This window comes from Sturnus vulgaris, chromosome 4 (genome assembly GCF_052056855.1).
Source record: "Sturnus vulgaris isolate bStuVul1 chromosome 4, bStuVul1.hap1, whole genome shotgun sequence".
Classification (NCBI taxonomy): Eukaryota; Metazoa; Chordata; class Aves; order Passeriformes; family Sturnidae; genus Sturnus; species Sturnus vulgaris.
The window spans coordinates 74,559,231-74,586,623 of record NC_142246.1 but is presented as its reverse complement, the minus strand read 5'-3'; the positions used below and the strand labels follow the sequence as shown (position 1 = coordinate 74,586,623).

Genomic DNA, 27,393 nt, shown 5'->3' with positions numbered 1-27,393 from the left:
GAGGGAGGGGTTTAATGTGGTCTAGTGTAGTGGTTTGGTTTTTTTGTTTTTTTTTTAAGAAATTCTGTTTCTTCAGTTTTAAAATTAACTCATGGACAGAAGTTTCTGAAGTTTCAGTAATTTAGTGGCCATATGCCACAGAACTGTTTCCTGCTGTGAAATCTGTCATGGACAAAGAATTGAAAACAGAAGGAAAACCTACACTAATATCACCAGCTCTGTGGAGAAGAAAGAAGGACTCCTAGGCTCTGGACACTGGCAGTCCAAAGCGGTAATTAAGGACCAATGTCTGCCTCTATCAGTAAAGGAGCACTTGAAGGAAATGTCTTTCCCCAGCAGAAGCAGAGGGTCCAGATATTGCTGTCAGCTGGTTGATCCCCACAGACAGAGCCACTGTAGTTCAGGGTGCACTCTGCAGTAAGGGCAGCAATTCCTAAAGCACGTGTACTTCCCTAGACTAAGCAGGCCTGGGGATCTCGGCTGCTCCTCGAGATTCCCCCAAGACTGTGCAGGCTTTATCCCCAGCACTCATTTACCTTGCTTTGTGACCTTAACAATAGACTTGCTTCTCCTTTGGGTCTAAATAATTCTGGCAAAAAGAGTTGGAGAAGGTTGGGGTTGATGGGTTTTATTTTTTTTTTTCTTTCTGTAAAATCTCCTTTTTAGAAGAATCGACCAGGGATATGACTGGACGAAAAATAGAAAATGATAGGATCATTTTCTCTGCATTTTCTTAGTACTGTCATGTTTTGAATGACACAATCTATTTTTTGTCATGGATTGTAGCAAACGGTTGTTTTTTCCTTAGTTCTGCCTGTGAGCTGCCAAGTGCCACCATGCCACGCTCTCTGTTCCTGCCTCCAGGGCTCCGGTCTGGCACTGCCAGGAGGGACCGGTTTGCCTGGCACCACAGCCTGGGAAGCCTTTGCCCAGCTCATCAGCACCAATCCCGGGCAGAGCAGGGAGCTGGCAGCTCCTGGTCTTCTGCACCGAGCTTCCAATGGGGGTAAAAGCAGGGGTGGGAGCTGGCATGGGCACCCTGTGCTCCCGCAGGAGGGGCAGCTCGGCGGGGAGCGTCTGCGTTCCCATTTCTGCAGCGCAGACACATGGGCTGGGCATGCAGCTGGGCATTGTGCGAGAGAAAGTAAAGCAGGGTTTTTACAGGGAGTGTTCTGTCCTCAGCCACTTGCTCTCGTGGTGTCTGTTGTTACCAGCTACTGCTGACTGGTAAGGCAACAGACCTTTAAGATAATGATATTTGCTGGAACGTGTTTGTCAGGCAGCCAGCTTTCCTCTTACAGCGGCTTTTATTCTCCCTAAAGCACTATTCGTGCTTAACTCCTGCTGCTCCCGCTCTCCTAGAGCCGTTCCCGTTCCCATAGCCCCTGTGTCAGTGTCAGCTCAACAAACCTGGCAAAGCTGGGCCAGGCTGGATGAGTCCTGCAAACAGCCTTTCCAAAAGCTGAGGCCAGGTGGACATGCCAAGTGCTGCGTCTCTTAGTCATAGGGGCTGCTGCGTGCTATGTTTATGCAATACACAGGTATTAGCTTTTATGGGAAGAAGCGTTTGGATACCTGATAAAATTTACTGAAACCCTGTAAACAGAAACTTGACTTTATTCTCCCTCTGTGTCTGCCTCTTGATGCATCTATTTTATAGCTCTCAGAAGGCTGTGGGTCAGTTGTTGCCATCTTGGGGCTCAGCAGTCTGTGGGTCAGTCGCCACCATGTTGTGTAAAGACATGGGTGAGTCACCGCCATTTTATGGCTCTCAGCAGTCTGTGGGTCAGTCGCCGCCATTTTATGGCTCTCAGCAGTCTGTGGGTCAGTCGCCGCCATTTTGTGGCTCTCAGCAGTCTGTGGGTCAGTCGCCACCATTTTGTGGCTCTCAGCAGTCTGTGGGTCAGTCGCCACCATTTTGTGGCTCTCAGCAGTCTGTGGGTCAGTCGCCGCCATGTTGTGGCTCAGCAGTCTGTGGGTCAGTCGCCGCCATTTTGTGGCTCAGCAGTCTGTGGGTCAGTCGCCGCCATTTTGGGGCTCAGCAGTCTGTGGGTCAGTCGCGGCCATTTTGTGGCTCTCAGCAGTCTGTGGGTCAGTCACCGCCATTTTGTGGCTCAGCAGTCTGTGGGTCAGTCGCCGCCATTTTGTGGCTCAGCAGTCTGTGGGTCAGTCGCCGCCATTTTGTGGCTCAGCAGTCTGTGGGTCAGTCGCCGCCATGTTGGGGCTCAGCAGTCTGTGGGTCAGTCGCGGCCATTTTGTGGCTCTCAGCAGTCTGTGGGTCAGTCGCCGCCATGTTGGGGCTCAGCAGTTCATGAGTCAGTCATCACCATTTTGGGGCTCTCAGCCGTCTGTGGTTTGGTTCCTGCCATGTTGGGGCTCAGCAGGCTGTGGGTCAGTCGCCACCATTTTGTGGCTCTCAGCAGTCTGTGGGTCAGTCGCCACCATTTTGTGGCTCTCAGCAGTCTGTGGGTCAGTCGCCGCCATGTTGTGGCTCAGCAGTCTGTGGGTCAGTCGCCGCCATTTTGTGGCTCAGCAGTCTGTGGGTCAGTCGCCGCCATTTTGGGGCTCAGCAGTCTGTGGGTCAGTCGCCGCCATTTTGTGGCTCTCAGCAGTCTGTGGGTCAGTCGCCGCCATGTTGGGGCTCAGCAGTCTGTGGGTCAGTCGCCGCCATTTTGTGGCTCAGCAGTCTGTGGGTCAGTCGCCGCCATTTTGTGGCTCAGCAGTCTGTGGGTCAGTCGCCGCCATTTTGTGGCTCAGCAGTCTGTGGGTCAGTCGCCGCCATTTTGGGGCTCAGCAGTCTGTGGGTCAGTCGCGGCCATTTTGTGGCTCTCAGCAGTCTGTGGGTCAGTCGCCGCCATGTTGGGGCTCAGCAGTTCATGAGTCAGTCATCACCATTTTGGGGCTCTCAGCCGTCTGTGGTTTGGTTCCTGCCATGTTGGGGCTCAGCAGGCTGTGGGTCAGTCGCCACCATTTTGTGGCTCTCAGCAGTCTGTGGGTCAGTCGCCACCATTTTGTGGCTCTCAGCAGTCTGTGGGTCAGTCGCCGCCATGTTGTGGCTCAGCAGTCTGTGGGTCAGTCGCCGCCATTTTGTGGCTCAGCAGTCTGTGGGTCAGTCGCCGCCATTTTGTGGCTCAGCAGTCTGTGGGTCAGTCGCCGCCATTTTGTGGCTCAGCAGTCTGTGGGTCAGTCGCCGCCATTTTGGGGCTCAGCAGTCTGTGGGTCAGTCGCGGCCATTTTGTGGCTCTCAGCAGTCTGTGGGTCAGTCGCCGCCATGTTGGGGCTCAGCAGTTCATGAGTCAGTCATCACCATTTTGGGGCTCTCAGCCGTCTGTGGTTTGGTTCCTGCCATGTTGGGGCTCAGCAGGCTGTGGGTCACTTCTGCCATTTTGAGGCCGGGCATGGGTCGGCCGCTGAGGGAGAGGAGATGTGCAACGAGCGTGTGCAGATGTCAGTGGTGGAACAGCGTGGAGTGTGGTGTAGACGTCAAGCTGCGAGCAGTGACAGGTACTACAAACCGAGCACCTCTGAAATACTGTGCAGAATCAGGTAGGTTTCTTGTTTCTTACCACATCCGGCTGGCTGCCTGTCCCCTTTTCCAGGGTGCACATATCACACTTTTTAAGCTGTCCTGTATGTCTGTTGTCAGGAGAGCTCCTCTCTGCCAGGGCAGCAGTGAAATCTGATCTAGCTCTTCAACTGGACTTTTGACTTTTGTTTCCTCTGAAAACCTGCTCTGTCTGTCTCTCTCTCTCTCTCTCTCCCAGCTCTTCTCAGGCATCCAGGCATTCTTCTAAGTACAGTGGAAAAGGGATTCTTTGAGGAGAGTTCCCTGTGCTGTGATTCTCTGAAGGAGTGTTGTTGGCACTGTTTTCCACACTGGTACCAGCACACATGCTGTTGGCATCCCTCACACTGCTGGGGAGCATTTAGAGGCAGGATTGGTCTTAGGGAGAGAAACTGAGCTGCTGATATGGATAGAGATTAACCTTTGGGTTAGTGTCTGGACTATGCTGGGGGAGAAAAACAGTAATTTTCTTCAGTGCTTAACTCCCTTCTGTTGGGCAAAATCTACCTTGGCAGATTCTGACTACTTCTGGCTTCACGAGGGTGGTTGAGTTTCCATGGAAATTCAGTGCACCCATCAGGTTCTGAAATGGCTCCATGTGCAGTCTGGATTTGAGAACAATTGTTAGCTTGTCTTCTTTTTTCATGCCACCTTTTGATAGAATTGGCCCATTTTTCTATTAAGTTGTGGTAGAGCAGTTTCCTAAGCAAGCAGACTCCAGAAGTATATGCTCTCCACACAGGTACATTTACAGGCATTGTAAAAGTCACTGTGGGAGAAGCTGCAGGACTCGGGTTGGTAATGGGGGCACTTCCAAGTGTTCATGTGTGTTTCTGAACAGTTCAGAGGAGTTGTTCGGTTCCAGTGGGTCAATAATCTGCATTTTCAGAAGAACCTTACTATGTATTTATATAATCTGCCTTGTAACAAGTCAGTTGGTGTTTGTGTGACAGATCATAACAGCATGGAAGGAGCCATTATTGTATGCTTTTTGTCACTCCTAATAGACTTCCATGAGGGGTATTTTCCTGTCAAGTTGGTGTTTGTGCAACTGAAAGTGAAGGGCCCAGCAGTGGGGCTCTCAGTACAGACAAGAATACTGCACCAGAGCTGGGCAGGGAAGGGCTCCTCCTGTCCCTCCTCTCCCTGGCAGTGCCAAGCTGTTGTGCATGCAGAGGGGTTATCTTGAACCAGCCCCTGCTACTGGGTTGGGTTTGAGATGGTCTGGGCTGTTGTGCTGGAGCCTGGGCACGGCCAGGGCTGTGGCACTGCAGATTAAAGCCCATCCTGCGAGGACCCCCCTTCCCAGGCCTCATTCCCTGTTCTCCTGCCTATTACCTCCTAAGCATTGTAATAACTCGGGTAAACTGCCGGGACAACAACGCCGTCTGGAGATCCTGCATCTGCCTGCCTTAATCAGCTTCCTCCCTTGAACAGGAATTTAAATAATGAGTCAATTAATGCTCTCAAATGCCAATGAGATGCAGAAGAGATGGGTGGAGGTGGGAGCAGTGTGAGCTGTTCCAGCACTGGATTTTATGAGGAGTCACACACTGGAGCACCCAACTGATTATGTGTCCCACACAGATGTGCCCACCTGGCACCGCTCCCCATGCCTGGCTCACCAGAAAAGGCCCCTTTTCCAGAGGGCTGTAAACCTTTCTGCACAAGACAGACTTGTCACACACCCACGCCAGCCAGATGGCCTTTCCATAGGGCATGGTAGCTTTGTTTTTTAATGGGGTCTTAAAAATGCAAAAGAACGCCCAACCTCTGTATCTTCCATGCTGAGGATCATTTTAATTCATCCCTGCAACCTGCACAGATTATTTTGACAAGCACCTAATCCTTTCTTTGTTGTTTTGACTTCACCTGTGCTCAGTCAACACTTCAGCTCTTCTTACCACACTTTGCTTATTCTAAACAGAAGCACTAACTAATAATAACTAAATCGGCCCCATAACTTGTTAGATTTCCTTTTATTTCACAAACTAAATGCAGGAGGACTGAGAAGAGATTTGCTCTATAAAAGTGTCTGGAAGGGAAAGAATGGTCCCTAAATTTTAGGTATTGACAGTTCCCCTTCTACCTCTCCACAAAAATAATTTTGGTTGCTTTTTGTCTTGCAGAGGATTTATGTAATTTGTAATCCTATCTCCAGCAGAACCAGACAGATAGTGTGGAAAACATGTTTCCTGTGCTCCTGTGCCTTGCTATTTTGCACACTTCATTGCTGTAGCAATGCCTGATGGGCCGAGTAATGTCCTTAATATCCCAAATGCTGGAGCTATGCTGGCTGTAAACACTGCTGGAGCGCTCTGTGCCTGGGGAGATTTGCCATCCCAAAAGCAAGGAGGATGGCTGTTCCCCCACCTTTGGTGGGAGCCTCCTGTGCTGGATGAGTCTGAGATTATCCTGACAGGAGCAGGAGCTGCATGAGCACCTGGCACACAGGGGCGAGCCACATTTTGGTCAGTAATTCCTGTTGATCCCCAGAAGGAGTCTGCTGGAGGGTTGCTGTTAAATGTGAGAGCTCCTTCACCCCTTTGTCTGTGCACAGAGATAAAGGCTGTGCTAAGATGCATAGAGGCAAAGGCCAGAGCTGTGCCTCGTGGCTGCTGCATCTGGTCCCAGCAAACTTCCCCTTCAATTATTCCTCTGTTGGTGACTTAGAGAAGCCCAATGCAGAGTTATTCCACCTGACAGCAGCAGCAGAGCATCCAGGTAAATAAAGATCACAGTCTGGTTGAGAAATGAAGTTGGACCTCAGTCACATCTAATCAGGGTTAGCTCACCTAGAAACTTACCTGTCAGCGTGTGCAGGACTCGGATACTTTCCCTGCTCCTGGTGAATTGTGAGCAAGGGTGTGAGGCTTAGGCCAGAGCTTGGATGGGGATTTGCTGGTGAGCAGAGTTGCAGTGGGGCCAGTCCCTTCAGAGGAGTACCTCTCCAGGTCTGTGAGAGAAAGAGGGACACACCAGGGCCTCCAGCACTTGACCCAGGTCTCTTGGTATCCAGTGGCTTCTAAAAGCACAGACCTTCCCAGCTTTCTCTCTAGTAAGTAACAACCTCTATGTGGAACACATTATCCCTGTCTGTCAGGAGCCCTGCCTAATTGCAATGGGAAATGTAACGTTATTCTTTAACTTCCCATTTATGAAGCAATTTGCAGGGGAAATGGGGACTGTGTGATGTCCTTTCAGAAAGGAGCTGCAGTGCTGGAAAACGCACACAATTTAACAACTGACACATCCAATTGTGAGGCAGAGGAGGAGCACTGGTTAAATATTCCCTCATTTGCTTACCCTGTGTGTGGGATATGCTGCTGATTGTTTGTTACTGCAGCCTTTGAACTCCTAGGGCAAGTGAAACCCAGGGTGCCACAGCAGCTCTGCCAGGGAGCCTGGTTACAGCTGAGAGAGGCAAATTGCTCTGGCTTGGATATTTGTGTTTGGTCTGAAACGTGTTCAAAACATGCAGGGCTTGTTTCTAGGGTGGAATAGAAGAATAGAATGAACTTCTGGTAAAGGCCAGCGGAGCCAAGCATGCCCACAGGTTGACCAGGCTGCCCCAAGGCAGTGAGCTGGGAGTGCTCTGCACTGGGAACGTGGAGCTCCTCTAGGATTTCCAGTGCCGCTTCCTGAGCAGAAAATGCCAGATGCATTTCTGCAGATGACAGAGCAGAGTGCTTACTCTGGTTCTGGTCAGCAGAGACAGGGGCTGGCCAGTCTGGGAGTCCTGAGAGCATCTGTGGGGTTGATGACCTGCTAACATTTGTGCCTTTGCACTTTGTCCACACGTTTTCCATCCTGCTCAGCATTTCCCATTAAAGGAATTGACCATTTTAGGAGTAGGACATGGCTGTGAAGCTGCCAGCAACCGAATATAGACATGCGATGCTTTTCCCTCACCTGTCTGCTTCACCCTCGCAGTGGCTCAGCTTGTGCTGCCTCCCCTGCTTATCTCAGTCATTTGTGAATGATTTGAGGCTTTCAGAAATCCACTTTCTGTAGCCAGTAGCCAGAGGTGTTATTTCTACCAGGATAGATTTTCTGTCCCTTTTTCCCCCCCTTTGTCTCCATGTGTCATTCCAAGGCAGAGTGAGTGATACACTGTGCCACAGCTCGGTGGATTAGTCACTGACCTTTTGCTGGGGGATTCTCTCTGATGTAGCCTCAGTTCCTAAAGGAAGTGCAGCCGTGCCCGCTGGTGAGTGCAGGACCTGGCAGGCTCGTGACGAGTGTCCAAGTACCCTTCTAGAGATCCCTGCTCTTTATCCATGGCCTTGGGTCTGCATTTTTAGCAAGTGTTGGGGTTGCTGAGGCACAGCAAGTGCAGGAGGCTGCTGTGGGATGGCAGGGCGCAGTGTTGGGAGAGGAGGGGCTGGTTTGGTGAGGAGTTAGCGAGACCCCCTGCTCTGCTTCGGTCATTGGCACTGCAGTGTCAGTGCCAGCCCGGAGCACTGGGCTGCATATGACCAGGTAATGCTCTGCAGCTCCCAGTCCTGCTGGCCAGATCTGAGTCTCCTGAGGAGCAAGGGATGCACTTCAGCTCTGTCAGATACAGTCAGAGTAACCTGCCTTATGCAGCTTTTCTTTCCTTCATCTAGAGGCTTAAGATAAACCCTTGGAAGAAGCCAACATGAAAGCCATGTTCTTGAGTGCAGGCTTTGGGAGTGTTGTAGTGCTGTGTGGATTTGCCATTGTTTTGCTGCTGCAAAGGAATGTGGGGAAGGATCCACCTGTTTACCTGAAGCCAAGTGAAAAAGTTGGCCCAAGTTCCCTGTGGGATTTTAAGAGAAGGAAGAAAGGAGGGCTGTAGGGGAGACCTTGTTGCCAGAAGCTGGACATCCATCACTAAACCAAACTGATGTGCTCTGGAGTGTCTCTGTTGCTGTGCAGGACAGTCTGGTGCTGGGCTTCACTCCCACAGCCTTTGGGCAGGAGGCACGGAGTTCATGTGAGCCTGAAGGGGAGTGCAGACATAGAGGGTGGCTTGGGGCTGGCTTGGGCTGCTGCCTTTGTGGAATGTCACTGGGGTCATAGAAACCAGAAACAAACCCAACAGCATCTGCAAGAGTCTTGAGGAGCAGCTCCCTGTGTCCTGTTGAAATACAGCATAAATGGGATGCAAACTTCCAATTTATGCTGTATTTCAACAGGAAACAGAGAGCTTCTCCTCAAGACTTTTCTTCAGGATGGTTTGGGAATGATGTGTTCCTGTGGCTTTCCAATACATTGTTAATTAGCCATATATATCCACAGTGACATGTGCAAAAGCTTTTTGTGAATTGAAAATACACCTCTCACTGACTGCCTAAGTCACATAGGCATTTTGCAAGTATCTCCCAAAATAATTTCTGAGCATCTCTTCCAAAGGGAAGTTGAGCATGGGATTTGCTCCCTTTGAGGAGGAGCTGCTGGCAGTGTGATTTATGGACTGTGCCTGGTGGAGTGCAGGGATGAGGAGCACACGTGAGAGGTGGAAGGATGGGAGCAGAGGGCAGGCCTGACCATCTAGGTGCATTAATGGAGGGCAGTCTGTCATGTTGTTAATGATGGCAGTGGCACTTCATTATGCTGCTGGAGTACCTGTGGCTGCTGCTGAGGGAGGAGATGCTCTTTGATGTGTTAGTGTCACCTCTGTGCCACAGTGCTCTCAGGGTACCTCACTCACCTGAGAACACAGGATTTTCCCAGGCGTTGGTCCTTCCTTCACTGGTTTGGGCTGGGGTTTTTGTTACTGTTGTGGCTTAGACAACTGCAGGCATTAAAGAGCAGGTAAAATTAAATGAGGTTCAGCTAGCTCAAGGGGCCTTGGGAAAACTGGGGCAAGCAAGAAGAAGCTGGGAGTCCCTGTCAGCTGGCAGCAGCACACACTGCAGAGCCAGGGGTGAATTCCTGCACTGGAAGAAGAGGTTGTGTGGCATCAGGAGCCTGTGTCTACCTGTGACCGTGGGCTCACAAGTCCCAGGGGCTGCTGTGCTTTTGGAAAACCTGAATAGAAGATCCTGATGAAAATGGGGGGAAATAGGGCAGCTGGCTTAGCTGTGAAATAGTTATGAGGGCAAATGTATCTCAGATAAGCTGCTGGAGATCTGCAGGTACTGGAGGTCCTTTCTGCATGCCTTGGGGGGGTACCATATGCCATTCACTGAGGGCACAGTTGGTGTGCTGGTAACCCACATGCAAGGTGGAGGGTATGGAATGAAGAGGTGACAGTGATTGGGCCCTCTGTGTTCTTGTGTTATCTGCCCTCTAGGTGAGACTTTCTATCTGCAGTAGTACTGAAGGTACAGGTATGCGCACAGCTCTTGCTCTTTCTGTGCCCCTTGCTGTTGACCCTGTTCAGGAGTAAGATTTGAACAGGGCAGAACCATGTACTCCTTTTCCTGTTCGAAGAGGACTTCCGGTTAATGGTGCTTTATGGTTATTAATAGTAAATTAATAGTGTTTACCTCAGCAGGCTCAACTTTCTTTTACTACCTGACATTATTTTGGTAGGAGAGCTTAGGTCAGTAACAGGTGAAAAGTGGCTGCCTTAGAGGGAATGGTTTAGAAACCCCTCAGATGCCAAAATGGTGGGTATGTGAGAAGCTGCCCAAGAGCCCGAGCAGCCTGGTACATTCCTGGCTGGTGAGCTCCAGCTGTGTGTCCAGCTCTGTCCCCTGGCTGGTGTCACGAGTGGGCTGACCAAGAGCTCTGTCACTGCTGGGCTGAGCTTTGGGCTCCAGGAATGCGCTGGGTCTAATTGTAGTGTTCAGCTGAAATCGAAGGGAGCAGCCTGGCTCGTGTTTTGCTTGCTGTATTTCCTGTATCTGTGCGGGCAGCTTTCATGTTGTTTGTCTGCTCCGTGCCCCTGAGCTGAGACCTGGGCTCTCTGTTCCCTGTGAAATCAGACCATGTGGGCAGCTGATTTACAGGGGAGCTCTCCCAAGCTGAGCTGGGGTGTTTGAGGTTTTACTGTCCCCTTTGGCTGCTTGTCTTGTGTGTGATATGTGGAGAGGCATATAAAGACTGGAGATTAAAAAAGGGGAAAAGTTCTCGTTTGTGTGTGGGAATAAATCCAGAGGCAAGTGCTCCTGGTGTGTGGGAGGAGGGCAGGGCCCGGTGGGAGCTGCAGCGCTCAGGGGAGCAGGGCTGCCCTCCCGGCCCAGGAACGCAGCATCAATGGACCATAAGTGCTCGTGCAATGGCACTGGATCTGTGGCAGCTGTTTGTTCAATGTTTCATGCTTTTAGCCACATCTGTTCCAAATGAGTGTTAATATTGCAGTGGCATCCACTAAGGATGGGCTCTGTCAGCTCTGCTGAGCGTCAGGCTGACCCTGGTGACAAGGAAAGAGCAGTTCAGCCCACAGTGCTCCTGCTCCCTCCACCCCCCGTATCCCTCTTGCCTGGCTCCGCTCCATCAGAACGCCTTTCCTCCCCACCGAGGGGGGAAAAGAAACGGGAAAACTAAGGCAGTGATTCTCAAGGAGAAAGATTGCATTTATTCCTAGCACCCTGTCCAGCAATGTCAGATAACAGTTTATTCATCCCCTGGCCCCTGTATGACATTGAAGCATATCAACAGTGACAAAAGTATATTGAATAATTATCTTGAAATTAATACATTATCCCAAACTTAAATAAATGTCATCTGATCAATATATCTTGGAATGGAAAGGGAAGAGAATGTGAAGGGCATCGCTTCATTATTCATTAATTTTAGAGTAATGTAGGCAGATGAAATGGTTATTTCAGAGCACTGCTATTATACTCTCTGGCATTTTAAATAACTCCCAAGATTTAACAGTATATATTCCCGTGTCGAAGCAGCTTACACTCGTTAACACTGTGGGTTCCAGATTACTCTGCTTGACAGTGCCAAAAAAGACCAGAAATACTGCTCCAACCCCATTCTTTTGTTTAGTTGGGGTTTTTTCCTTTGCCCTTTCTGTTTCTTCCATGGTTTAAGGGACCCAGTTCCACCTTCACCAGTACAGCACTCTTTGGGATCAGTCCAGCTGAAACATCTGGGCATGAATGTTGAATTGCTGGGAATGAGAGGTGACCCCATTTCATCCATATGTATGGCTCTGGCTCAAGATCAAGCTGCTGGCTGGAGATTTCTCTGCGAGGAGAAAATGGAAGCAATCTTGTGCCTCCTGGAATCAGGATCAGTTCTTTGGCTGGCTTTCCCCAGGAGCAGGCAAGGGGACGTCCTCCCGTGTGGCCTCACAGGGATCAGACAGGGCTGGTGCTCACCCATGGATGTGGCCAGGGACCTGGCTCTGGCCTTTTCCCCTTTCAGGGGCCATTGCAGAGCTACAGGGACTGGCAGGAGCCAGTCCAGGGCACACATCTGTAGGGTTAGAACAAAACCAAGGAAGCACATTGGCAGCTGCTGTAGAACTACTCGACAGAGTTGAGTTGATGAACTGAGGGATGCCTCAGCTGAGAATGCAGCCTGGTGGAGTGTGGTGCCTGTGCCAGCACATGCAGAGCACAGCCAGGACATGGTTTTGGATGGAAGTTGTGGGTACTGGGGCACGGTAGGGTTTGGATGACAGGTCCTTAATGATGCGAGAGGAGAGGCAGCCCTGAGTCTGTGCTTAGCTCAGGCACCTGTGTGCCACCGCTCTGCCTAGCCCAGTCCTATGTGGGGTTCTCCTGGCCACAGAGGCCGGAATGTCACCAAGCCCGTCTTAGATCAGTGTGACAAAAGGCCCAGCCATGCGGGTGCCTCCTTCCTGTGTTGCTGCCGCTTTCACTCTTGCCGTGAGCGTTTTCCCCTGCTGTGCACCCTTCCTCTCACCCCACGTGGGCTGCAGTGCCAGGTTCACACTCTGCCTCACACCAACAAATGTCCTGTCCTGAGGTGTCCAGGGACAAGCACTGCACTTAATGACACCTAACAAGGTCTGCAGTGTCAAATGAACCAGGCAACCCCACTCAGAGATCCTGGGAATGGATTATCTGTGCCCAGCTCAGAGGTACTGGGCATGCATTATCCAGTGTCTCAGGCTCACAGCTTGGAGTGGGGCTGGGAGAACAACGCTCTGTCAGTAATTTGCTTCATAAATATGACCTTTGAGTGTATTTAAAATCAGTCTTCACAAGTGTCCTGGGTGTCACACACCCAGTTATGATTTTGAAGTTACTCAGTGAACTTTTCTGTGTTTCTCCTTCCCTCCTCTATGGCTGTTTTAATGCAAATTTCCAGGCAAATTCACAACTGAATATGCTGGAAATTCCAGCTGTTGCTTGGTTTAGGGGAGTCACTTCTGTGGTTGGTGGTTTATTTCCCCCGTGCAGGTCTGTGGAGGGGAATAAACCTTGTTCATCCTCCAGCAGAATCAACCCTTTTTTCTTTATTTTCCCCTGTGGCTTAAGTTGATCTTTGATCTAGCCAACATAAATATTTTCTCTCTCAGGAAATACTAACTCTGTTTTTCTCTAGGAAAACAGTAAAACAGGGTGTAACGTTGAGAGGTGCCGTAGTGTGTGCTTATGCATGTATGTGTGTACCTGCAGAATGTTCCACGAACCTGCATGCTGTACTTAGAACTGAAGCATGTTCCGCTGTGTGAAAGATGAGAAATGTATTTGTTTCTGTGGGCAACAGAGCGAGGGGAGAAAGGAAACAATTGCAGTGACACAACAAAGTGGTGCCTGAGATGCTGATAAATTGGGGCTTTTTGAGAACACTGAGGCACACACGGAGCGCCTGTGTCACCGAGGCGTGCCAGGCCAATGTGAGTATGTTTCAGGACAGCATTCTAGGGACAGCCAGAGGCAGGAGTGGAGCAGAGGAGGCCCAGGAGCAGGATGTGCCCTCGGTGTGACTCACAGCTCAGCGCTTGCTGTGATGTGTGCTGAGCGGCACTGGAGCACCCAGAGCCCTGCTTCCCAAAGCCCTCGCTTTGCCTGGCCCTGCCTGGGAGCTGCAGTCACTGCTGCAACATCTGTGTTTATTTTGCATGACAAACTCGTTCCTGGGCTCTAACAAACCGCGTGCTGGTCTGGGACTGGGATTTGGGCTCCTCGGCAGGGCTGTGCCGTAGTGTGCGCCTGGCCCTGCGCTGCTCTATAATACATATTCCATTACTTCATCCATAGTTAATGGCAAGTGTGCTATATTTTTAATCTTTATAGCTTTATTGTGTGCAAGTGGTTTTAATAATTGGTGCTGCAGGATGGTTACTTCCCAGAATTACCCTGCAAAATTGCTGTGTTTTCAGCCTTCAGTCGTGCAGGTTGTAAATTATAAACTTGGGTAGTAATAAACTTGGCGCTCTCTCGCTGCTCTGTGGAGATGCCAACCTGTAACAACAGCAAAAAGATACATGCTGGCAAAAATTCCTCCCTGAAGCTATCCTCCTCATCCTGTGTGCATGGCCTGTGGGGTAATGAGATCCTCTGGGAACCCCTGTGTGTGTGACCATGAGCAGGAAAAGAACTGCAGTGGGATGGGGATAGTGGTAAGGAGCAAAGGGGTCTGGGGGCTCCCTGAACCCCCTACCTCCTCTAAGATATTCCTTGATCTCCTACCCACGTGGAGCACGAGCACATCTGCCAGAATTGTGATAAACAAGGCATGTGGTATCCCAGTGCCTCTCTTGGTGTCCTGAGCCTGCACATCCCTGAAGTGGGGCTCTGGGGCTCAGCTGCACACGGCTGGTGCTGGGACTGCAGCCTCAGCTTGTGTGGAATCTGCTCATCCCCTGGAGGGCTGAGCTTAGGGTGCTGCCCACCAGTGGAGCACATACACTGTGAAGCCTGGGACAAGCAGAACATTTTTATTTAAGAAAAAGAAAGAACACACAACTGGGTGAAGGTGTTTTGGAGGCTTCATGTTTCAGCTGGCTCGTTCTGTTTGGCATTTCTCAGTTCTCTATTTCTGGGCGCATCCCCAGCAGGATGATAGTAGTGCCTCCCCTTCCCCAGTGCACTGGGGTGATGGAGACTGTATCCCTCCCTGCTGTGCTACCTTGGCTCCAAGTTTCCACCCCAGAGAGCCAGCCCCCAAGCCCCAGGCACAGACAGTGCCCAGCATCCCGAGGAGCTGTGAGCACAGCAAACACGCGGCGTCTCTGCGGAGGGGCAGCTTTGGGATGGCCTCGGGTAACAGCAGCTCCTTTGATCGGCCTTGTTGCCTTCAGCGTCCAGCTGCCGGCGACGTTCCTCTGCCTCTGAAACGCTGTTCACCCATGGGCAATATCCACCTGCTGCAGTCCTCGGAGCCAGGCAGGGGATGTGCAGTGTGCTCTTGGGGCGCCTGCAGGAGCTGCTGCAATAGCTGATGATCAGCCTGCAGGAAGCTACGAGTCTGGGGGACAGTGTCAAGGGCCAGGCAGCACTTCCCGCAACCAGACAGCATGCAGAACCCAGCAGTTCTCAGCTGGGGACAGGCTCGAGTCCTAACAGCCAACTCTGCTTCAAAGCGACACAAAGAGCTCCCTTGAATTACTAAGTTGATTTTATTTTGGCTTAGGATGAAACTCATTGTCAGTGACGTTTTCAAGCCTAACATGGACACAATTAAGTATTAAGAGCTGTAGCAAGATCTAAAGAGATAATTTATAACAAATAAATTATATTATGATTTAAGCTTCTTTCCTTCACCAAGAAACACTAAAGACATGTGAGGTTCCTAATAAAAACATGTATCTTTAAGTCCCCAGGTAATAAGGGATGAAAACATTCTTCCGTAGTTCCTGAGCTTTGAGATGCCAACATTTGCTGTTTACACCTTGCTCTGTGTGGGGCTGGTCCCCCTCTAATTTCTGGGAGGTGACTGGCTTTGCAGGTGGCTGTGCGTTTCCAGTGGATACAAGTGAATTGGGGAATCTTTATGGTTTGACCAAGGTGTTTCAGCACATGTTCATCTTGTCTCTTTGGGGCCCAGGCACGTGTTGAACGAAAGATTTTTCATCATGAAATGTTTGAACATTTTCCTGTGATTCAGCTAACCCTGCCCCATCCTTTTGCAGGTGTTGCAGTGCCTCATGGCCCAGCTGTCTCCTGAGGATCTCTGGTGACCCAGCACAGCCACGGCAGACCTGCCCGGTGACAACCATGAGGCACAGCAGGAGGTGAAGGCTAAGGTAGGAGATGTTCCAGTCTTATTTACACATGAAACGCATTGATAACAGATTACCACTGAAGCGCACACACACACACACACACATCAACACTGACTGAAGCACACAAACAGATGCAAACACTGTGATTCCAAGTGCCTTCTGGGACACCCACATTTCTTCTGAGGGCTGGAACAGAGCAGTGATCCTGTATGAGCAGCGGTGGACTGAAGAACTTAAGGTAAGAGGGGAGGAATTTTATAAAGCAGCTTTTTTCTGCGCGCGTGCCTTTGTTGTCTCCTTTTGCATGCTGTGATTTCCATTTTACTTTGTGGCTGTTGCCAGTTGTGCAGAGCGCTGGTTCACTGTGAGCGCTTGTCACAGTGTGTGTGATTTCTTACTGATGGTGTCCAGTTTGTCTCAGTTAACGTATTTGTGGGCAAAGATTTCATTGAGATGTATGTTCAAGACCACCTAATTATCTTGATAGAGGCTTTGAGCAGGGTTTAATCTGCCTTGTGGAGCACATTGGGGATGCCAGGCTGGGTGGGGAGGTGCCTGTGCCCATGCTGCACTCATCTGAGAGCTGCTCTGCTGAAGGCTTTGAGGGAGTTGTCCTCACTCATTAGTCATCCTGTCTGAAACAAATAAGGTTATCACTATTGGTTGAAATTTAAGATCCTAATATGGCTGTGCTTGATGGAGGGAGAGCAAGTTAAACAGTCCTTGTTTCCAGTGCTCAGGTGTTCACTTTCACACAAGCTGTTGTGTGTTTGAAAATCGGTATGTTAATGCTGTGTGTGCCCCTCTCCCCTGAGAGCAGCTGCAGTGCCAACCAGTGCAAAGAGTTCCTGGAACTGGGACCTCTTTGTGATACAGGGATTTGGATCCCACACCCTGTAGGCTCGTGACAATCCATCTAACAGTCCGTGTGGGTGTGATGTCTGGGAGAGGAGACCTTGGGAAATGCCTCTTGGGAAAGGCCTGCTGCTGTTACTGAGCTGCTCAATCTCACAGGAGAATTGTGCGCGTAAGGCTCGAGGTACTCCAGTGCTGGGCAGGTGTGGGGCAGAGGCACAGCCTGAGCATGGGCTGTTGGGCAGCTGAACGTGCTGAGCTCAGGGCAGGGCTGGGGCATGTGCTGGGCTGCCTAAATCAGGTGTTATGTCTCATTTACCTTTCGCAGAGAGAGTAAAGAACAGAACTGTACAAGGTCCCTCCTAAAGGGGGTTGTATCAGCTTACCCCAAAACCAGCTGTGAGGTGAATCTCAGCTCAAATACTGGGACCCCACAAAGCATTGTCTTTAGAAAGTACACCCGTCCTCTGTCAGAATGCAAATTTGGTAATAGTTTCCAGCAACCAACAATTATGTGAGCAGGAAGGAAGCCACCAGCAGTGCTGCCACCTCCTTGACAGCTCTTCTAATCACCATAGCTTTATCAAGAAGTGTTAAGTTGTATTTTTTTATTGATATTTAAGAATAAATTCTTACAACATCATCTCTATAAAAGGTTCATCACAGACCAAATACCACTCTAACCTTTTAAGCTTCTACAGTAAAAACTGTCGTCCTTATTTATCTAAGTTTGGGAGAGATACAAATGTAATCATAACCCCCAAGGCAAAATTTTATGGCAGTTTTCAGAACTCCTCTCTATAAAAACTACTCAAAGCTACCAACATAAAAGCTCCCAATAAAATTTGCTTTAGATCCTAGTCATAAAACATGGAATTTTTTCCCTGGTCCTGGAACTACAGGTGTCCAATTGGCAGCGCTGGTCGCTGCAGGATGCCCTGGCAGTGCCAGGCTCCGTGTACCTGCTGGGTCAGGTGGGCAAGGAGGTGCTGTTGCACCCTGAGCTGTGCCTCGCCTCATCCCAGCACAGTCTGTGGGTGCCTGCTGCTGTGCCTGGTGGCAAGCATGGCCACAGGAGATGTGATTAGACTGTGCCTGAATCAATTCTGGAAATTCTGAAAATCCTTGGGTGTACAGGGAACTGTATGGTAAAAACGAGCTGGAAAAGAGCATCAGTAATGTAGAACACATAACTCTTGCCTCTGTTGTTTGGCTGTTCAAATACTGGGGATCTGCACTTGTTTGCAAGACTGGTGGCCCTCCAGGTCTTACTTTAGTGACATAGGATTCCATGCACCAGAGATTGCCTTAATTAAAGATTCCTTACTGTTGTTTGCATGTGGAGTGTTAGTAGCAAGTAGAAAACCCTTTATTTATCTTTAGCTGAGGTTGGGCTAGGCTGAGTTGGGCTGAGCTGGAGGGGAACCAGGTTGGACTGGGGGGGACCCAGGCTGACTGTGTTCTTGAAATGCAGTGCAGGAATAAATCTCTGCAGACTTTAGTGGATTCCTGGCAACTAACTCACGTTTTATCAGCCTAGATTAATTGGCTTTTACTGTGCAGGGTGGATTATGCACCCTGAAGCATCCCAGAAATGTCATGATAAGTAAGAAAAACTTGATGTAGAACTGTGCTTGGATGCAAGAATTTTACTGAGGCAAAAAATCTAGTATGTTGATTCCTAAAGCTGCTTTCTTCAGAGACTGCAGGAGGCTGGAGGTGGCCCAGAGAGCCTCCACGTGGTGACCCACATCTTGTGTTAGCCGGCCTCGGCCTTGTCGTTCCAAGCACCCGCCGCAGGCTCTGACTATTCTGTTAGCTGGGAAATATTAAGTGCTTGCTGGTCTCAGCTGATGATGGTTTTTGTGAGGAGGGTGGGAAGCCCACAGCCCCATCTTCTGGGAAGTTTCCTGCCCGTGGTGCTTCCCAAGGACTTTTTCCTCCTGCCTCCGTGTGCTCTTCTGCAGAGACATCCTTGGGAGCTCTAGGACTGCCAGGAAGGGGCAGTCAGGGAAATCAGGTGGATCCCATAGTTACATAAGATGTGTAATAAAAGCTGTGATTCATGACAGGGCTTTTCTGTGTATCTTAAAGTAGACTTAAATTACAAATCTGCCTTCCCAGTTGTGTGTGATGTCAGGAGTTGGGTCTGGGAGCATTCCCAAGCTGGCTGTTAGAGCTGTGTTCCTGTCTCCCTGTCTTTGCTCCATTGGAGAGGCTGCTTCCTGTCTGCTGGGTCTGTGACTAGTGGTGAATTCTGCTTTGTGGGCACTGTCCGACACAGGAACTTCTCCCCAGTGCCCATCCTGAGTTATCACTTCACATAGGGCTCTTGGGTCTTTGCTGTGTCCAGCTAAAAAAGTTGTAATAAGTGTATGTCGGTGAGAAACGCTCAGAGAAAGGACATTTTTTTTCTTCTCTGAAGGACTGACAAACTGATAGCTTCTGTGGCTGCATGGGGCAAAGCTACCACACCAGCTCTTCCTTGCCTCCCTTCTTCCTGACAGTCCTGAAGGAGCCCTAAGGATAGAGTATGTCCCGAGTCCTAAATAGCCTTCGACATCCATGTCCTCACGAAGCCGTGTCCTGACAAAGAAGTTAGAAATCTGTACTAAATTAATGAGACTGTTCATTGTAGTGGCAACCATCCATACACTCCCTCTGATGGCACCTTTTAATTATTGTTACTAATGACAGAGGTTTGGGGTCACTACTTTCAGAAAGGAGCAAACCAAGAAACTTCTTTCTCCTAAACACAGGCATTCCAAGCTCCGGAGGCGCAGGCTCAGAGGGCACAGGAGATACAGTGTTGTGGTTCTGTATTTGGTTGATAAACAGAGCCATTCATTCCCTGTGCCTTTGTACCTATTCCCTCTCACGAGCTCCAAAGGCATTTTATTTTTTCTCAGTTTTGGCATAGGATCAGAGGGTGGCTCTCTGCCTCTGATCTAAGTAAAATAGTCATGATTTGAGGTAAGTGCTGTTCACATTATTCATCGCTCCTGGCAAAACAAATGTTTGTCTTAAAATATGGCCATTAATATTTTGATGAAGTATTGAAGCCACCTGGATTTTGGGCAGAGCCAGGCTGCTGGGTGAGGGGCCTGGTAGCGAGGCGGCCCAGTGGTGGCCGGTCAGACTCCATAGAGGCATTCCCAGCCTTGAAAGGTGCAAGTGCAGATGTATTGACACCATCCTCTATGTCCTGTTCACTGCTGCTCAAGGGAGAGTGGCAAGGGCCCAGCCCCAGGTGCTCCTGGACAGAAACAGGCCTTTAATGGGTTTGATTTCTCTTGTGAAAGTAAGTGTATTTGTAGCAGAGTACAAGGTGGTTAATTCTTGCAGGCATTTATTCTCACAAGATTAGGGAAAGGGAGGGAGAAGCTGTTGGCAGTCTGTGCTTAAACTAAGTAGAGGTTTCTCTGTGAGACTCGTGCAGCTATTGATGGCTTGAGCTCCCGTATCTCTGCCTTCCACAGGGCTGTCAGGCACCTTTTGTGAAGGCTTGACAGCATCATCAATACTGGCATTAGAGCTTCTTGTGCAGCTGATGAGGATGGATATGGAGCCATGTGAGAAATTGGGCGAGGTCACTGCCATTTTTTTCCTGGCTTTCAAGGAGGCCGTGTTTGCTTCCCTGAGTTCTCCCGCAGGGACATGAATTGATTGGTGCTTCTGCCAGTCACTTGGCAGGATGAGTTGGGAACCCCCAGGGGCTCTGCCAGATTGATGGATCGGGGTGGGTCCAAACGGAGCTCTGGGACTGCTGGGCCATCAGCGCTGGGATGCAGGGAGCCCCTCTGAAGGCTATCTCTGGGGATAGACACTGTGTCTATGTGCTCTGTGAGGTGGAATGCTCTGACAAATTGTAGTGCCCGCACAGGCCACTGCACATCTTGGACTGTTCTGTCTGTTCTCTGGTGTCCAGTTCTATTTTCCTGTGCTGCTGCTGCCTCTGGCTGTGGGAACAGAAAAGGATCCTTCCCCAAATGTCTCCCAGTTGGCACCTGGAACTCGTGCAGTTTATCCAGGTCGTCATACTGTCCTCAGAGCCTGGCTGGAGCCTGAGGAGAGAGGCTGTGTGGCTGCTGGCTGAGGGGCTGCACCAGTGCACTCGTGGGGCAGTAAGAGTGGGGTGAGCAACCATATTGTAGCTCCCAGAGTTTCTATGGCTCCCTCACTGCTCCAGCTGGGAAATAATCTGCACCAGACTTGCTTCCTGGCACCAGCCAGCTTCCTTGGTGCCAGCTTCAATGTGTAGGCTGGCACATTGCTGGAACAGGGAATGTGTGTGTGGCACAAAAGAAGTGGAAACACTCCTGGCTCCATCACCTCTGCTCTGACCTGCCCTGGCTCCATGGAGTGGAAAAACATCCAGGACTAGACATCCCTCTTTCCTCTTGGTTTACACCATCCTTTCCTATTCTCATTACTGACGGTTCTTACGGGCACAGGATCCACCATGTCCCAGGTTAAATGCAAATTATTCCCATTCTGCCAAAGACAGTTCATACCAGAAACAGGAAGTCGCTTCCACTGAGGTGTCTGTGAGATTCCCCAAAGCAGTTCCAGTTGGGAAGAGCCAGTTTTCTGCAGGTCAGGTTTGGCTTTGTTCCTCACAAGCCAGTGGAGGTGCAGCAGCATGTGCAGCTGCTGGAGCTGAGGCTGCCCCAGGGACCTGACATGGCATTGAATTCCTGTGCTTGTTTAACAGCAAAGGCTGCCTTGGTGCTGCTCCACGTGTGAAAGCTCCCCGGGATTTGCCTTGAGCTGTGTCCTGAGCAGCTCTCGGACATTTAAGTGCTGGGGCCGTCCTGCAGCAGCCTGTGGGAAATAGCCTTTTGCAGACTATTTCCACAAGGTATTTTAATGCTCCCACGTTGCAGATGTGCCCTGCTTGACCCGAGGCACAGGATACGCAGCAGCTGCAAGGACAGCGTTCGAGTGGGACATTCCCTCTGCACCAGAGCTGCGCTGTCTGCCACGGAGAGGAGGTGGGATCCTGCCTTATCCTATTAACTGGGGGACCTTCTACCTGGAGATGAAAGAACAAAAGCCTGGGCAGACAGTTAATTATAGCTTCAGCTTCACAAGCAGAGTTAATGAATTTTAACGTGCCTCAATTAATAACTAATTGGGTTTTGTGCCTCGGCTCTGAGTGGAACTGGAGGGGTGTCTGGAAAAAAAAAATGGTCTAAAGATGAGGGATTTTAATTGAAATACTGTAGGATTCTTGTGAACAGGGAAATGGTTCCTGGTGTTATCGTACAGTTTGAATGCAAAGGGAAACGAAAGGTGAAGTTGTTTCCAAGAGAAAACAAGTGGCAGCATTGCAGTGCATTATTGTGTTACCTGTAGTGTGCCGTTTGGAGAGTCCTCTGTTCACAGCATTAGTGTGCCATGGAGAAGAGGGTCCTGCAGGCACACCAGCATGTTCTGCCTCAGAGTTCCAGGAGTCAGAGAATTTAGGTAGAAAGAAATGATACGTAACATGAATTTTTTTATGCTCTAGGCTGGAATGTGCCTGGTAGTGCTATTGGTCTAATGAGATATTTTATGTCTATTTCTGTGGAAAGAAGATTATTTTTTAAGCCTACAGTTAGGAGAATGTCCAGTGTTTTGCTGTGATTAGCATTAATTCAGGCTCTGGTGGGCCAAAGGAAATGACCAGAGGTAAAGGTAGCAAAGGTTAAATCATGTTTGCAGTAGTTTAAAAGAGCGATAAATCCTGGAGAGTGCAGAAATAGAGGAACACTCTGCATCTCAAGCAGCAGAAAATTGTCGTCTTTGGAATTTGATGCTCTGAGTGTGAAGGAAGAAAGGAAAATATATCTATATGCCATTTCCTCCTTCAGTACCATTTCCAGGGAATATTTATCAGCAGCCTCAGCCACCAGGCAGGAAAACACCCAGAAGCCGAAGTGCAGATTTAGTTTGTTTTGTTTTACTCTTTCATTTTTCTGGCTGCATTCAAACCCCCTCAAGAGAGAATGTAGAATAATAATAGAAAAAGAAAAGAAATTAATTTATTCAATGCAGCATTGTCAGGCACCGACCCTCCACCGATGACTATTTACGCTGGGCTGCTCATCATGCCCTTCACAACTGCTGCACAATAAATAATAAAAGATTAAAACCTTAAACCTGGAAAACTTAGGAAAAAAATATTAGAAAATTTTATTTCGGATTATAAAAATCCGCGAATGATTTACTTTAAGGGACAATTTCATTGCTGCCATGTGCAGGAACTAATGATCATGGAGGGCTCCGGATTGGTGAGGAGGCTGCTTGGGAAACATAGTCATGGGTAGGTGATAAAGTCACCTTGCTCCCGCGCTGCCTCACTGTCACCGCAGTGGCTTTCACCATTTGTTACAAGAAAATGATGGTCCATGTACATATTTATACGTGGATGGCAATAACATGGGCAATAACCTTCCCTGAGCGAGCCACCTTGTTTTAGGGAGCCCAGCTTGCTTCCCGGTGCCAGCAGCCCTCGCCCCACGTGCAGGGAGCTGAACGGAGCTTGGATGATGGACGTTTGCAATGGCTACTGTTCTTTGGCATTAAGGATGTTACTTAAACTGGGAGCGGGTGCCAAGTGTGCCAGGTTCCCCCGAGTTGCTCCCGTGGCACCCCCTCAGTGAGGAGATGGGTCTGTAAGAGCCTTACAGCACCCTCCAGAGCAGCATGTCTCCTGCTCTTTGGTGGCTGGAGTGTGCCTGGATGGGCGTTGCCCTCCTGTGAAAGTGGGTTTGTGCTGGCCCCGGGGAAAAGCTGAGCTGCTTCAGCAGCGAACCACTGTTTGAGTTCTATTTTGTGTTTTTTAAACATACGCACACACTGTGCAATTAGCACATTTGTGTCCAGGCTATTGGGGGCAAGGCTGTCAAATGGAGCAGCAACTGATGGTGCCAAAGCCCAGGAAAAATACAGTTAAAAGCAAAAGGCAGTATAGGGTACAGAAGGCAACTGGCTGTGCTTTGGGGCACAGAGGGAGACACCTGTGCAGGTGAATGAGGGCACCTGGAGGTTTAGTAAGCCCCATTTGGAAAACTTCTCTGTGTCTCCCAGCCCTCTGCCTTGTCTGTGTCCTGCTCATTTATTCAGTCTGGCATATACTCATTCTTTGCTCCAGATTCATATTTGCCATTTACGTGCCTTGATTTCAGGCATTTGCCATGTTTTACCCCAGTCTGTCTGTGTCCGATGGCAAAGTTCCTCGGTTTTGGATTTACTTAAGAGTATGCAGTTCTGGCTATGGTGCCTTCTTGCTTTTTCTCTAGGCCTCCTGCTCAGGAGGCTTCTGAAACCTTTCTGGTTCTTCACCACCACCTTCTCTTAAAAAAAAAAGGCAAAAAACAGTGTGAAGTGGTAGGAAAGGGGTTATGAATTTGATGCTGCTGTGCTAAGCGAGTTCCTTCTGTAGGGTGAGGTGACAGCAGATGGAGGTGTTGGGAGACAGTGCTGGTAGCCCAGAGGCTCTGGTGCAGCCCGGTTGCACCTTGCCCTCGCCCTCTGAAGCACACGCAGGCCGGGCAGCATTTTGGCACCTGCCCGTGGCTGCACAGAAGGGGCTGGAGCGGAGCCTGCCAAGTGCCGGGCCCCGGAGGAGCTGCCAGCCTGAGTCCCACAGGTCACCGGCCATGCATGGCCAGCGCCTGTCCCTGTGCGTGTCCCGCTCCTGGCTGCTGTCCCCGCTCCTGGCTGCTGTCCCCGTTCCGCCTGCTCCTGCCGAGGCGCTGACAGCCAAGGTCACAGCGCTGCGGGTCTGGCAGGCAGGGTCTGGGCGGGGACCGGGCTGGCTCGGCTCTCCGCACCCATGGGAGCCTGGGTGAGGGAGGTGTCACGGTGTGCTGCCTCCTGAGCACGGGGCGCGGCGTTGGCACTCTTAGAGCTGTCAAGTGCCACTCGGGAACCTGTGATTTCCTGCGTGCCTCTGGCTGGTGCTCCTCGCACCCCGGAGGTGACCGGGACACGGGAGGGCGGGCAGGGGTGATGGGCACAGCCCACCGGAACTCGGCTGGCGCACGGAGTGGACCAGAGCAGTGCACCGTGGCCACCGTGCTTGTCACTGGAGCCTGCAGTGCCCTTGATTCCAGGGCCAGATCGGCAGGGCACGTTCTTCTTGGGAAGCACACACAAAATCTGGGCTGAGGCACAAGACTAAAGGCATCTCCAAACAGCCACGGTCAGGCATGGCTGCCTTAGGATATGCTGCTGCTTGTCTTGAAATGAGTGAAGAGGGGGAGACCCCTCCCTCGGCCTGCTGGCCACACACAAGCTGCATACAGAAGGTTTTAAGTTTTGGTTGAGAATTGTTTGTGGCACGGCTTGTGTTCCTGCTGGTCTTAATGAATCAGTGGTAATTTAATTTATCAGTGTTAAATGTTTGTTTCTCGTTTGGAAGTTGGATGCGAGTGAGGATTTAAGGCCATCATTGTGTTTTCTCGAAGCAAGGTTCCACATCTGTATTCACGGGGAGTAAACATGTAAGGTCCTTTCATGTGGCCAAACTGCAAATGGCACTCAGAGCCAAACCAATATGCAGCGTATTTTTGTACACATTTCTTCTGCTTCACTTAACACCTACCAAGCATTTCAGGAGAGGCCCTTGGTCAGATCAACCAATTCCTTGTGGGCCACCAAGCATCCTTCCCTGTCAGTTGCTGTCCAAATCCTCCATCCCAGTGCTGCCCTCCCCACAGCCCCCCCAGACCACTCACCCTTGGTAATCTGCAGAGCTGGCAGCTGAGTGCGCTGTGCTCCTGCCAGCGTAGGGAGGTTTTGTGCCTTCCTTTAAAGCTGCTCTTCTCTCACCTGCACAGGTGGCTTTGCCTCACAGTCCCTGGCTGGGTGAGCTGCTACATGTAGGGACACCGTGCACTAGATCAGATACGAGTATCGGTGGTAGAAACATGTGATTCAGACAAGGCAGTGCTGGTATAAACTGATTGTATCCCACCACTCCGGTGGAGAAACTCTCACGGGCACTTACTGTAGCCATGTCTGATCCCGTGGGGATTTAAGCTGTATTTGACGTGAACTGGAGTGAAATGGATTTCCATTCACCCATACAGACACTTCCAGCAGTTTAACCAGCTCACTTTCCAAAGTGGTTTCAGGGCATGGGAGCTCAGGCACAGCTGGGGGAGATGGGGAGGTGGGGGGGGGGGGGGCGCTGTGGTGTCTGAGGAGCCCTGAGGTGACAGCCCATGAAAGGGATGGTGCAGGTATCTAGGTGCCCTGTCCAGCATAGCTGGCAGGTGCTTGTCACAGCCCAGTTTTCCTGAGAGGAATTGAGGGTGTTCCTACACCCTGGGGTAGGCCAGCACACTCTGTGCTCAAAGCACAGCAAATGGGAATACTCTGCCTAAAGCACTTTGGGGTCTTCGTGTTGTTATTGCTTTGATACTGAGCAGAGATTTATGAGGTACTCCGAGGTGGTGATTGAATGTATCTGTGCTTCAGGACCTCATCATGTAAGCAGGAATTAAAAAGGGGATTTTTAAGAGGAATGCCAACTCTCCAGCTTTTGCCACAGTTGTCAGGGATTCTACCAAAGCCTGCAGCCGAGCTGCATTTATTTCATTTGTTTTGATATGCAAGTCTCCTTAGGGAAGGGAACGAGTTAGATAAAATATTTTTAAAAGAGAAACTGGAGAAAACATGTGCAAGTTCCCCACCCCAAGAAAGATATTGCATGGGATGTAACAGGAGTTCCGGGGGTATTCTGTGTTTTACTCCCATCTCATTCCTGCTCTGTGCAGAAAAAATATCTCCTGTGTTTATGTCAGGAGGGTGAAAAGCCAAAAATGTCATGAGTGCCTGTGGAGAGAGAGAGAGGCGACTGGTCAGCACTTCCCAGCGTGGAGAATCCCAGTGAATAGGATCAGGTTAAAGAGAGGAACCATATTCTGTACCTTCTAGCAGGAGGCAGGGCTTGACTGCACATTGATCAATACCCTGAGCTAGAACAGCTTGTAACCCATGAGGAGGGCACTCCCCTTGCTGCTTCTGTTTCCTGTCTGCTGTAAAGTGAGTGGGTGACTTGGAGCCCCCACAGAAGCCCTCCAGATGTGGGATTCCCCCGTGAGTCACTCAAATGTGACCTCTGTTTCAATCTAATTTAGGTGGGATTTTCCTTGTGGAATTAGAGCTTCCTTGTGGAATTAGGTTTGAGGTCAGAGCTCTCCTTCCATTCATGTCCGTGTTGTTGGCTTTCCCAGGGCATCCCTCCTTCCACAGCCCCTTGGAAAGGAGAGAGCCTGAGCTTTGCTGTCTTGCCAGGACCAAAGAACACATGGGGTGACTGTCATAGCCAGACGTGTGTCACTGTCCTTTTTCCCAGCACGTCCCATCCATCCCACTGCCCCTTGAACAGAAGGAGATGGGAGTGAGGAGCAACAGAGCATGAACCCCTCCCCAGGAGCCCCCCACACCCAGGACAGAAGCTGCTGAGATGTGCCATGTTGTCCCTCCTCACAGAGCAGATCCCCTGTCCTGCTGCCACTGTTGCCTCTTGGGAAGGGGGAGCTGGTTTTTTTGGATCTTTGACCTGGGAATTCCTTTTCTAGAGGTGCTCTTGACTTCCAGTTCAAAACACTTCAGAGCACATTTCCCATTGCTATTTCTCAGCATCTTGGCACTAGTTTTATTAGCACCAGTGTTAACAGCAGCAACTTTCATATAAGCACGAGTTAGATTTTGCTAAAGGCTGTAAGGAGCCATCCTGTTCATTCCATGTATACTCTGCAGAGCTGTGCTAATTGTTCCTCTTGAAGAGTCAAAGCCCTGAACTTCTGAAGCACCACTTTGTGGCTGCCTTGCCAAAAGCACTGCCAGATCTATGTCTCCTAAGCTTTCCTGACCACAGATCGCTAAAGCTCGTGTTCCATGGCAA

The 27,393-nt window shown here is 50.1% G+C and overlaps 1 long non-coding RNA gene across 1 annotated transcript in view; it reads left to right on the top strand.

Annotated features, from left to right (window-relative positions):
• LOC148224118 (uncharacterized) overlaps positions 1-27,393 on the top strand; it is a 207,760-nt gene that overhangs the window by 130,806 nt on the left and 49,561 nt on the right. Inside the window, exon 4 of the long non-coding RNA XR_015803508.1 lies at positions 15,543-15,656. This is a non-coding gene — a long non-coding RNA (uncharacterized LOC148224118). The remainder of the gene's footprint in view (positions 1-15,542; positions 15,657-27,393) is intronic.